This window comes from Eleutherodactylus coqui, chromosome 9 (assembly GCF_035609145.1).
Source record: "Eleutherodactylus coqui strain aEleCoq1 chromosome 9, aEleCoq1.hap1, whole genome shotgun sequence".
Lineage (NCBI taxonomy): Eukaryota > Metazoa > Chordata > Amphibia > Anura > Eleutherodactylidae > Eleutherodactylus > Eleutherodactylus coqui.
Window position 1 is genome coordinate 67520186 of NC_089845.1, and position 12089 is coordinate 67532274.

Below are 12089 nucleotides of genomic sequence, written 5' to 3' on the forward strand. Positions count from 1 at the left end.
TTTGTACACTAAAATTCTTGTTTCTCAGGGAAGGGCTTATATCCCTGAAAAACAATTCAGGTGTGCCGGCAGACCATTGCCTTCAATGGAGCAGGCGGCAGCAGCCGCGGCTCCATTGAAGGCAATGTATGGACCTTCATACACACGTGTTTTTGCACATACAGGGGTGCATACCTATATATGCACCTATGTACACACAAAAACACACTCGTGTGAAGCCACCCTGAAAAACTGCATTTTTCCAAAAAACATTTTACGCTAAAATTCTTGTTTTTCATGAAAGGGCTTCTTATGTAAAGCCCTTCCCTGAAAAACAATTCAGGGGTGCCGGCGGACTAATGCCTTCAATGGAGCCGCCGGCAGCAGACGCAGCTCCATTGAAGACAATGCGTGCATTCCCTGTGGTGCACGCGTGTCCTATCTTTGCAGGCACATGCCTGTATAGCACGGACATATGCACACACCATAGGGAATGCATTGGTCCTAATAGAAGCGAGTTTTTGTGCGCACATATGCATGCGTAAAAACACGCTCGTGTGAAGCCACCCAAAGTCAGGGATGGATTCAAAGAGACAGGAAAATCTAAATAAATAACTCATACTTCTTCCTCCTAGATATACTTGTGGCTCTGCCTCAAAAAACTGCAGATGCATTTCTAAAAAAAAACAATGTGTGTAAAACTGCTCTAAAGAAACCACTCTGCATAAATTGATGCACAGTGCAATGTCTAGTTCCTCCCTAGTGCATGACAGATTCAAAGAATAGTCATGGCAGCAGAATCCCTTGTATCTACACATACGCTTAATCAGTTGCATGAGTAAATCACACTATCTTCAGTGCTATTAAGACAGCGGTCACATGTGTCAACTGTTTAGACACTGAATCTGTAGACCATAAGATCCTAGAACCTGAGTCTTGTGGTAAAAAAACATGGATGGTGAGAGTTTTCTATGCCAGTGTCAAACAGTTTGTGGTGTTTTAGGAATTTCACCAAAAAGAGCAGCTAACCACTTAAAAAAATGTATTTGGAATTCTTTATTGCTCCACTGTTATTCTATTGTTTCACATTAAGGCCTGAGAGGGGACCTAATAACTATGCATTAATATATCAAGAGACACTATAGAGATCTCTACCAGGAGGCATCCTCTATGTCTAGGGGAGAGAAGGTTTGTACGCCAACATAGAAAGAGGATCTTTATTGTAAGAGCAGTGAAACTATGAAACTCTTTGCCTGAGGATGTGGTGATGGCGACTTCGCTAAAAGAGTTCAAGAGGCCCCTGAATATATATTAATTGTAAAAATATTACATGTTATAGTCATTAATTACTTCAGAAGAGTTGTTGATCCAGGGATTTATTCTGATTGCCACATTGGAGGTGAGAAGGAATTTTTTCCCCTAAAAGGAGAAACATTGGCTTCTACCTCATGAAGTTTTTTTTGGCTTTCTCTGGATCAACATGAAGGGTGGGAGTTAATAGGCTATACACTTCTTCCCATGACAGCTCAGCACCGTTCATCGAAAATCTCACTGACTGTATGTCTGCTGTCTCTATCACTATGTCCTCCATCTTTCTCAAACTCAACCTCTCAAAGATTGACGTCCTCGTCTTTCCGCCCTCAACCAGCTGACCTCCCCCAACATCTCTATATCAGTATCTGGCACCACCATAACCCCCATACAGCATGCCAGCTGCCTTGGGGTCACACTGGACTCTGACCTCTCCTTTATCCCACACATCCAATCTCTGGCCTGAACATGCCACCTGCACTGCAGAAATATTGCCAAAATCTGTCGTTCCTCACCACAGACACACTAAAGACACTTGTTGTCACCCTCATCCACTCCCGACTCCAGTACTGCAACTCGCTATTCATTGGCCTACCCTGCACCCAACTCCCCCCTCTTCAATCCATTTTAAACACAGCAGCTAGGCTAATTTTTCTATCCAGATGTTTCTCAGATGCCTCTGCACTATGCCAGTCATTGCATTAGCTGCCCATCCACTGTAGATCTAAATTTAAACTCCTCACCCTCACCCACAAAGCTCTCCAGGGCACTGTGCCAAAGTACATCGCTTCCCTTCTATCCATCCACCACACAGCTCGCACACTCCTATCCACTAACACACTCAGACTAAAAACCCCTCTAATAAGAACCTAACATGCGCGCCTCCAGAACTTCATCAGAGCAGCACCGATCCTCTGGAACGCTCTTCCCCAAGGTATCCGACAATCCCCAATGCACAAAATGTCAGATGTGCCTTAAAAATACACCTCTTCAGAGAGGCATACCAAATCTCCTGACCCAGTTGTTGCCCTACCTCTCCCCACACCTTCCACCTTGCGTATCGCATACAACCTCAACCCCTGCACCTCCTTTATGCTCCTAACCTGTTTGCTTTATAATGACTGATTTCCACGTGTAATTTTCATACTGCCTGTGTTCCCCATTCCTCACCCCCCACCCCCCCTCTCATCCTTGTACCTCCTGTATCACCCCCACCTGGTTTGTTTCAAACTGATTGTTTATCACATGTAGTTGTTGTATTGTCTGTGTTCTCCCGTGCTTGAAAGCACTACGCAATAGGTTGGTGCTATACAAATAAAGATTATTGTTGTCATTATTTTTATTAATAGGCTGAACTAGATGGACATATGTCTTTTTTCAGCCTTACACACTATGCTACTATATGACTATGCTGTTTTCCAAACACAAATAATGTTTACTTTCTTTAACTTGTCATGCAGCTTTACAAATAACAGCCACTTCAGAAAGTAGAGACAAATTAACATAGAATGGTAGAGTTGGAAGGGACCTACTGGGAATGGTAAAAAACAGAGATAGTAAATATCTGTGTCAGTAAAATCTATGCTTCAGGTATATTTTGGGTGTTTCAAATCCTTTTAAAAATAATAAGAATGAAGTACTTCCTAGAACTATGAGACACCACACTTGGCGTCTCATAGTTTTAAAGATTAAAATCTTTAATCAATAATGGCAAGTAATGTGGATTACAGTTTAATTTTGACATATATCTTGCATATATATTATTATATAGTCCATTATAATGCTCCACAATTCTGCGCATGCGCCCGACATTTTACCTTTGGCGTGCATGCACAGAAGGTGATGGCAAGTCCTTCTACCACCAGATCGCCGCAGGACATCGCGGAGGCCGGAGGTGAGTAGTTTCATCTCCCCTCATGGATCGGATCCATGAGGGGAGATTAAATTTTATCTTTGTTTAACTTTTTAAAACTTTTCCATTCGATAACAATGATCGCGTGACTGGGGGTTGCACACCACGGCCCCCCATGACAGCTCCAGGCTATCGGCTAACTCTAGCAGCTGATAGTAGGGAGCTGTCATATTTGCAGACTCTGCAGCTTTAGTCTAAAGGGCCAGCATGTTTTTATGACCCTGTAGATTAAAGCCCAAACACCCAGGACCTGAAAACACGTGTGAGTGGTAACTAAGGGGTTAACAAAGAAGGAAATATATTTATTGTATTTTATTTATGGTTATATTATACATAAATATCCCAAATAATTTGGTATCAACGCTAGTATTTATGCTTTATTTTACATAGATATCAATTGCTGCCTAACCGAGTACTGAAGTTTACAGATTATCCAACAGCAGACTCGCTATATTTTTGTTTTTATCGCACTATGATATTTTATTTAATAACTATAAAGAAATATATATATATATATATATATATATATATATATATATATATATATATGTAATTTATATACTTATTCTAAATATTAGGATCACATCATTAAAAAGACTCACTCCAACCTTTTCTTTTCTTAGAACTGGACACAGTATTCCAGAGGAGGTCTGATTAAGGAAGCGTAGAGGGGGATAATTACCTCATGTGATCTAGATTTTATGCTTCTCTTAATACCTCCCAGAATTATGTTTTCTTTTTTTTGCTGCTGCATCACACTGTTGACTCATATTCAATCTGTGATCTATTAGTATGCGCAACTGTTTTTCACATATGCTGCTTCTTAGCTGAATTCCGTATGTGCTTTTTCACTTTTCTTGTCCAGATGTAGGACCTTGCATTTTTCCTCGTTAAATCTCATTGTGTTAGTCACCACCCACTGTTCAAGCTGGTCTAGATCTTTTTGAATACTCTCTCTTCCCTAGTGTTAGCTATCTCACCTAGCTTTGTGTTGTCAGCAAATTTGACCATTTTTCTGCTCAATTTACTCCTCCAGATCATTTATTAAAAAGTTGAACAACACTGGGCACAGAACAGGTCCTTGTGGTACCCCACTTGACACATTCTTCGAATTGGCTTTGCAGCCATTTATGACCCCTCTTTGTGTATAATCATTCAGCCAATTGTGAATCCACCTAACAGTTGCCTTGACAATACCATATTTAGTCATTTTTTTAATAAGGATGGTATGAGATACTTTGTTGAATGCTTTACCAAAGTCAAGATATACTGTATCCATCGCATTCAAGAATCATAGAATGGTAGAGTTGGATTCTGTCATAAAAGGAAATTAGATTAGTCTGGCATGGCTTGTTTGTTTCAAACCCATCCTGACTGTCATTAATTACTCCATTCTCTTCCAAGTACTTGCATATATGCTGTTTTATAATTTGTTTACAATCTTCTTGGACTTCTCCTGTTCTCCAGGAATTTTCAAAGATTATGGCGAGTGGTTCAGCAATTACCTCCACTGCTCCCTTTAGTATCTCAGGATGTAATTGATATGAACCTGGAGACTTGAATTCATTCAAGTTAGCAAAGTGTTCCCTCACCATCTCTCTGCTTATAGATAGCCTGCCTACTTTTCTTCCTCCAATAGCACAGGGAAGATCAGTTGATGTTACATTTACTTTCTGAGACAAAACAAATACAAAATAGGAATTTAAAAATCTGCCTTCTCAAGATTATTTTTAATCAACTCACCATATTTTATCCTGTAAACATCCTATAGCATCTTTGACTTTTTTTGCTATCCCAAAAATCCTTTTTTATTATTTTTAGCCTCTGTTGAAAGCTTCAATTTATTAGTAGATTTAACTTTTCTGACACTTGCCCTACAGTTTCTGCAGACCGCATTATATTCTTCTTTAGATATTCACCCCTCTTTCCATTTGATAAACATATTTTTTTCTTCCTTTTTAGCATGTGTGCAAGTTCTGTGTATATCCATCTTGGTCTCTTTAAATGCTTCCCATTCTTCCTTCTTTTAGAGATTGTTAACAATTGTGCTTTGAGAATATTATTTTGCAATATTTCCCAACCTTCTTGGACCTTTCTGTCCTCAAGAACATCCAGCCATTAGATTCTTCCTACCCTCTCTCTGAGTCAATTAAAATCTGCCTTTCTGAAATACAAGCCTGTGGTCTGGGTCTTCTCAGGTCTTCCACCCTTTGTTATCCAAAATGCAAGGATGGCATGATCACTGCCTCCTATGATCCCAGCCACCCATACTTCCTTAAGCCTTTCCTCCCTGTTGGTAAGAATTAGGTACAGGATACCAGATCCCCTTATTTTATCTTTTACCTTTTGAAAGATAACGTTTTCAGCAAGAGCGGATAAATATTTGTTCGATTCATTACTTTTGCCTGAGAGATTGGTAACAAATGTCTGGATAGTTAAAATCTAACGTGAGCACAATGTCATGCTTTTTTAATAACTTGACCATCTGATATAGAGAGAGTAGATCCATATATTTTTCTTGTCCAGGCGTCCTATAGTAAATGCCTACAATGGTATCCTTTCTTTTGTTCTCTCCATGCCTATCCAGCTCTAATTAAACAAAAATTGGCCCTAAATGCCAAATTGAGGGTTGCCTCCTTTCCCAGTCTAATCACAAAATAACAGCAGTTCCATTTTATTCTTGTACTCACGGAAATTTCATGGCATGACAGCTTTCCTAGCATTGAGCGCCTGTGTCCTAGCACAGGAAAGAGAAAGTGAACATTTCCTGCCTTTTTAACAGAAACCCACTGGAGCTTCTCATTAATCAGCTAGCAGGTGAGCCTGCTCCTTGCTGCTTTACAGAATGACGACAGTCTGGGAAGAATATACCTACAACTCCTGTCATCCTGTCACAAAGCACTATAATAGTTTTGAGTTGTAGGGATTACTGTGAGACTGGAATTACAAGCCCAACTACAAGCTCGACGTTAATATAATACTATGACTGTGGTACTACTGAGTGTTTTGCCAATATTCTCCTTAGAGTATGACCATTAGTGATTTTAGATGATGTGACTGGAAAAGCGTAGAACTAACATCTGAAAACATTTCTGTTTCCTATCTGTGGTTTTAGGGTGGAAGAGAGGGGTAACAGTTTTCTTTCTGTTTTAGTAGCGGAAATTCTAAAATTCACACTGATCATTGTGTGCACTTGACAACTTGCTCCTATAAGGTGAATTTTACAAAAACATAAAACATAATACGCACAAGTGTCCCTGCCCAAACTTGACGTCCCATTGATGCAAACTCAAAGCATCATAGGGATCAGCGGTCAGTACAGCCACATTTAGCCCAGAACGCTCCTCAGTATTACAGATGCATAAATGTAATTCTGCCCTTAATACATTGAATGAAACTGGTATAAAGGGAAAGTTTCTGAACAAATGACACACTTCCTGGTGTAGGCACAAATTTTTATATTTAGATAAACAACCAGTAACTACAATAGTGTTGAAACTATACAGTAACAGGCAAAACATGGAGCAAAAATCCTTTGAAATGTATAGTTAAAAATAAACACTTCGTAATAGCTGAACTTTCATTTTGGAGCAAAGTTTTTCCTTTAAAACGACATGGCATTGCCTACTGCTGAGGTTTTCATTTCAAGCTACAATTTCCCATAATGGAGCTGACTACAGATGCAGCAGGCATCAATTTGTCATTTAACTCTTTGTGATTGCTTCACATCCTATTGTTTCATAACTTAGGTAACTTTCTAAGTTAAGAAGTTAAGTGCATTCTCTGCAACCCTAATAAACCCCAGATAACACATTGAGGGAGCTTTATGAACACTCTTTGGAGACTGCAAAATCTGGCGCATTTCTGCTACATATTTATTTAATTGTAATCCAGTTCATAATAAAAAAAATAAAAATAATTGAAGACCTTTCATACAGCAGGCTCATACAGTTTTTGCATACATAGTATTTTAAAATGTTACTTCCAGCAAAACCTAAAAATTCAGTCTTTGGATAAAGTCTTGTTACATGATCCCAAAATGTGATTGTTCCCAGCAAGAGAAACCAAGTAATCTTGTAGATATGATACCTTTTAATGGCTAACAAAAATACACGATGTTAATGCAAGCTTCCGAACCAAGGCAGGGTTCTGTTTCAAGCTTAAATGAAATAGATCCTAGGAGGCACGCATATTTAGGCTTCGGTCAGACGGGCGTTTTTTCCCGCGATTTGCGGATTGCATGACGGATGCGCATCCGCAAATCGCGTGACCGGGGCCGAAAAATCGCCCGAAAAAACTGCTCCTAGCCGCGTTTTATTAGAAACGGGCCGGAGCTGTCCAGCGCATTGAATTCAATGGAGCCGGCAATACAGCCGGCTCAATTGAAAGCAATGCGCTGCGGGCGATCTCACGATGAATTTTCGGGAAGGGCTTAAAAATATAAGTCCTTCCCTGAAATTCATCCATAAATGTGTAAAAAACAAAAAATATATATACTCACCTGGTCCCGGCAGACGGAGTTCAGCTGCGGCCGGCCGGCAGTTCTCCTGAACTGCTCTGAGTAGTATTCAGCAGCCGGGGATTTAAAATCCCCGCCTGCTGAATGAGCTGCCTCTGATTGTTCACAGCCTCACCAGAGGCAGCTCTCACTTACCCATTCATGAATTCATGAACCAATCAGAGGCAGTTCATTCAGCAGGCGGGGATTTTAAATCCCCGGCTGCTGAATACTACTCAGAGCAGTTCAGAAGAACTGCCGACCGGCCGCGGCTGAACTCCGTCTGCCGGGACCAGGTGAGTATATATTTTTTTTTTGTTTTTACACATTTCTGGATGAATTTCAGGGAAGGACTTATATTTTTAAGCCCTTCCCGAAAATTCATCGTAAGATCGCCGGCAGCCTATTGCTTTCAATGGAGCCGGCTGTATTGCCGGCTCCATTGAATTCAATGGGGAAACATCGTTCTTCTCTGCCACAGCTGTTACAGCTGTGGCAGAGGAGAATGATTTGTCTACTATATGTTCTCAATGGGGTCGGCGCTGCTGCCGCCGGTCCCATTGAGCGCATATGGAGAAGAGAACAGGAATCGCAGATCGCAGATAGGTGCGATCTGCGATTTCTGTTCTATAATTTATCGGACGAGCGCATAAAAAGCGCTCATGTGTCCGATACCATTGCAAAGCAATGGTTTTATAAAATCGCCGGACGCATGCGCAAATCGTGTGAAAAAACGCCCGTCTGACTGAGGCCTCATACACACTTATGACACACAAACTTATGACAAGGCACAGACATGAATGTGAATAATTTGCTCTTAAAAGAATACTACGACAGAAATACAAACATTTTTAAGAAGTCACTGATAAGGGAGTGAAGGTTTTATGGTCTCTGAATTACTGTTGGGGGGGGTCACCAGGCCAGCAGTGATATCTATGCTATAGATTTCTCATACTTCCCAATCACGCATGAATCCTCGTGAAGAATTTAGCCCTGTATTGAAAGTATCAAAAGTTGTTATAAATTTATATTTCCAAATTCTTCTATGGCTTTGTGACGTGAAATTGCCTTTCAGTATCATAACTTTTATATCTTCAATGTCGTATTCATGACTAGAAAAGTGCTCGGTCAAAGGTAATTCTGTCTTTCTCTGTTTAACTGTGTGACTTGAAATGAGACTTCTTCCTCGCTTTAAGTTTTTGTCCTGTTTCTCTAACATAAAGGCCCTCAACAGGACATTTACTACACATGATCAGGTACACAACATCGTACATGGAACATGTGAATGTCCCAGGGATCTTATAGTCCTGCTGTGTTTTGGGGATTTGTGTAATGTCCATGGTCAGTACATGTGAGCAGGTCTTACAGAATCTTACCATACAGGATTACGTTCCTTTTTATGTATCAGAGGGCAATGCACTCCTCATTATAAAGTTCCTCAAATGTGGAGGTTGCCTGTAACACAGAAGTGGAGGGTCTAGGAATATGATTTTCAGACGGTCATCCTTGTGTAGGGTATGATGGAGTTTCTTTGCAGTTTTTCTTAGTGCCTCTTTAAGATGGTATAAATGTTCCTCTCTGTCTGTTGAGTTGGAGCAGATCTGGTTGTATTGATGGCTTGGCTGTAAACAATCGACTTTTTGATGTGTTTAGGGTGGAAGCTGTCCCATCTGAGATATGTGGGCCGATCAATCGTTTTTTTGGTATAGGGATGTCTGTATTGAGTTGTTTGAAATTTTTATTGTGGTGATCAAAAAGTTGATTTTAGTTTATGAGTAGCTGAGTATATGAGTAATGTCAGGTTTATGGTGGGGTTGAATGCATGGAATCTTTTTTTATACCAAAGTTTCATTTACGTGAATGGTGCTGTTGTAGAGATCCCCTACTGTCCTCTACTAGGTCACAGCTGAAACCTGTGCTGCCATTGCAACAAAAGAGCCACTTGAGGGTTAGCATAGAAAATATACTCAAATAGCATCACGTAATGATACAATAATGACTACGCTCATACAGCATGCTACAAATGTAGTATCTGTGACACAAACTTTTGTGGAGCCTTTAACGTAACGCCTCTACACTAATTGCAGAGTGCGGCTGGTCATTTATTTTGGATTAGAACAGCCATGCTATGCAAGTAGCATGGAACTATAGGATGTACTAGGTAAATTTCATTGTGCATGGTGGTTAGTGTTGCTATATTTGTATTAGGACACCTGATATGACAGAGCTTAGATAATGTAAAGATATATAAATGCCTTATGTATATGTCTGTCAGGCTCTATGATGCACCAATTCTAGCTGCTAGTCTTATATATTTACGACTGTGGGAAGAGCTTAGTATTATGCCACCACCCACAGGTAATTTATATATGTCTGACTTGCCAAGAAAAAAAGTCAGAAGGGAGGATTTAATTTCTCAGACTGATATTAGCCCTGCCTCCTGCTGATTAAGTACACCCACTTTTAAATCCAGCTTTTAAAAGTAAAAAGTTTCTTGGACCATAAAAGCAGAGCAAAACCCTTAGTAAAAAAAACAAAACCCTTAGTCTTCAAAAAAGAAGGCTAAGAGGAGACTTAATAGCTGTCTACAAATATCTGAAGGGCTGTCACAGTGCAGAGGGATCAGCCCTATTCTCATTTGCACAAGGAAAGACTACAAGCAATGGGATGAAACTGAAAGGGAGGAGACACAGATTAGATATTAGAAAAAACTTTCTGACAGTGAGGGTGATCAATGAGTGGAACAGGTTACCACGGGAGGTGGTGAGTTCTCCTTCAATGGAAGTGTTCAAACAAAAGCTGGACAAATATCTGTCTAGGATGATTTAGTGAATCCTGCACTGAGCAGGGGGTTGGACCAGATAACCCTGGAGGTCCCTTCCAACTCTATCATTCTATGTTTCTATGATAGTAAATTGTCCCACAGTCCATTACAGTCAAAACCAGTGAAATTGTAATTATAATATGTGAAAGTATATTATATTAAAAGACAGTGCTAGAATGCTCTTTAAATATTTTACAGGTGGTTTAAATTTCCTCAGCATAATAAAGAAACATGTACTGTCACTTTAAATTGAGGATTAATCATTCTTCATTTACAAAAGGCCATCTGTTCACAAAGATTAAGAAAGTTATAGCACATCCTTGAGAAAAGTTGCAGAAAGTCTTCAGTCTGTCAAGCTGAAATGACATCAGATCACCAAGATTCAATTTTGAAACACTGCAATATAACAATTGGAGAAGGCAACAGCTTTTAACAAAGTGGAAAAGGATTGGTTTGACAGTTTATGAATTACAGAGAGGAAAGTCTGAAAGAAAATGTATGGCATTTTTACAATCAAATGTACTAATAAGAATGAATGAGTCTCTCAGGGTTTTGCCGAGAATACGCTATATCAGTAATGACATTAAAGCTATCACCGCTTCTATCCGTTTGTAATTAAAGTGCTTTGCTTAGATAAAAGGAGATGGGTGTGGAAATATAGATGTCGCTAGCTCACAATATGTTTCCACTTTAGTCAAAATAAGCTATTAGCATATTCACCTACTCACTAATTGCAGTCACTGTACATGCCTCTTGTCAGAAGCAGTTTAAACGAGTTTTAGATGTAAGTTGCCATGCAGTCAGCAAGGTAGTCTAAATATAAAATTGTCATGCTATCGTTTTGCTAATGGGCACCACTGAATAATTCAACTGCAATAATAAGGCGAAAATCTGTCTCATATCTCCAGATCATGAGTCAGGGTAGTAATTTAGTTTCAGCATCGAAGTTAATGCTTTTTTTCAGGCAGATGAAGAAAAATTCTTCTGCATTTGCTTCATTCATCATGTCAGAAGAAAGAAACGAAAGGGGTGGTGGAATAGCAGCAGGGGAATAATGCTAGGAGGCTTAACATTTGTATACTACTCAATGTCTTCTTTTGTCTCTTCTCTAGAGAGCACTCGACTCTGGGATAAGGATTTTGTTTTATTAGGACTTCTGGGTTAGGTGAATGGAAGGTGATGTGTGTGAAGCACAGTGCTAATATTATGACTCAGTTTTATTAAGAAGAAAGTGGCTACACATTAATCAAGGTTGTGTCTGCGTAATCAGAGATTATATTGGTTTTGCTATTCTAATTTTTAGCATTGTATTAAAGTATATTTATCTGTTATTTAAATATGTTTACAATATTGTTGATTTTATATTAATAACAGACTAAGGGCTTTTTCAGATGACTGTATGTGCAAAAACGTTCGCTGCCGCGCAATGTATTTGCGCATGAGCGAGGTCGGATGAGAGTGATTTGCACATGTGTCTGGGCATAGTACTGTACTTTTTGCACATGCAGGGCTAGTTCACATGCGAAATTGAGGGCTGCGTGTTGTGTGTTATCTAGCTCCCATAG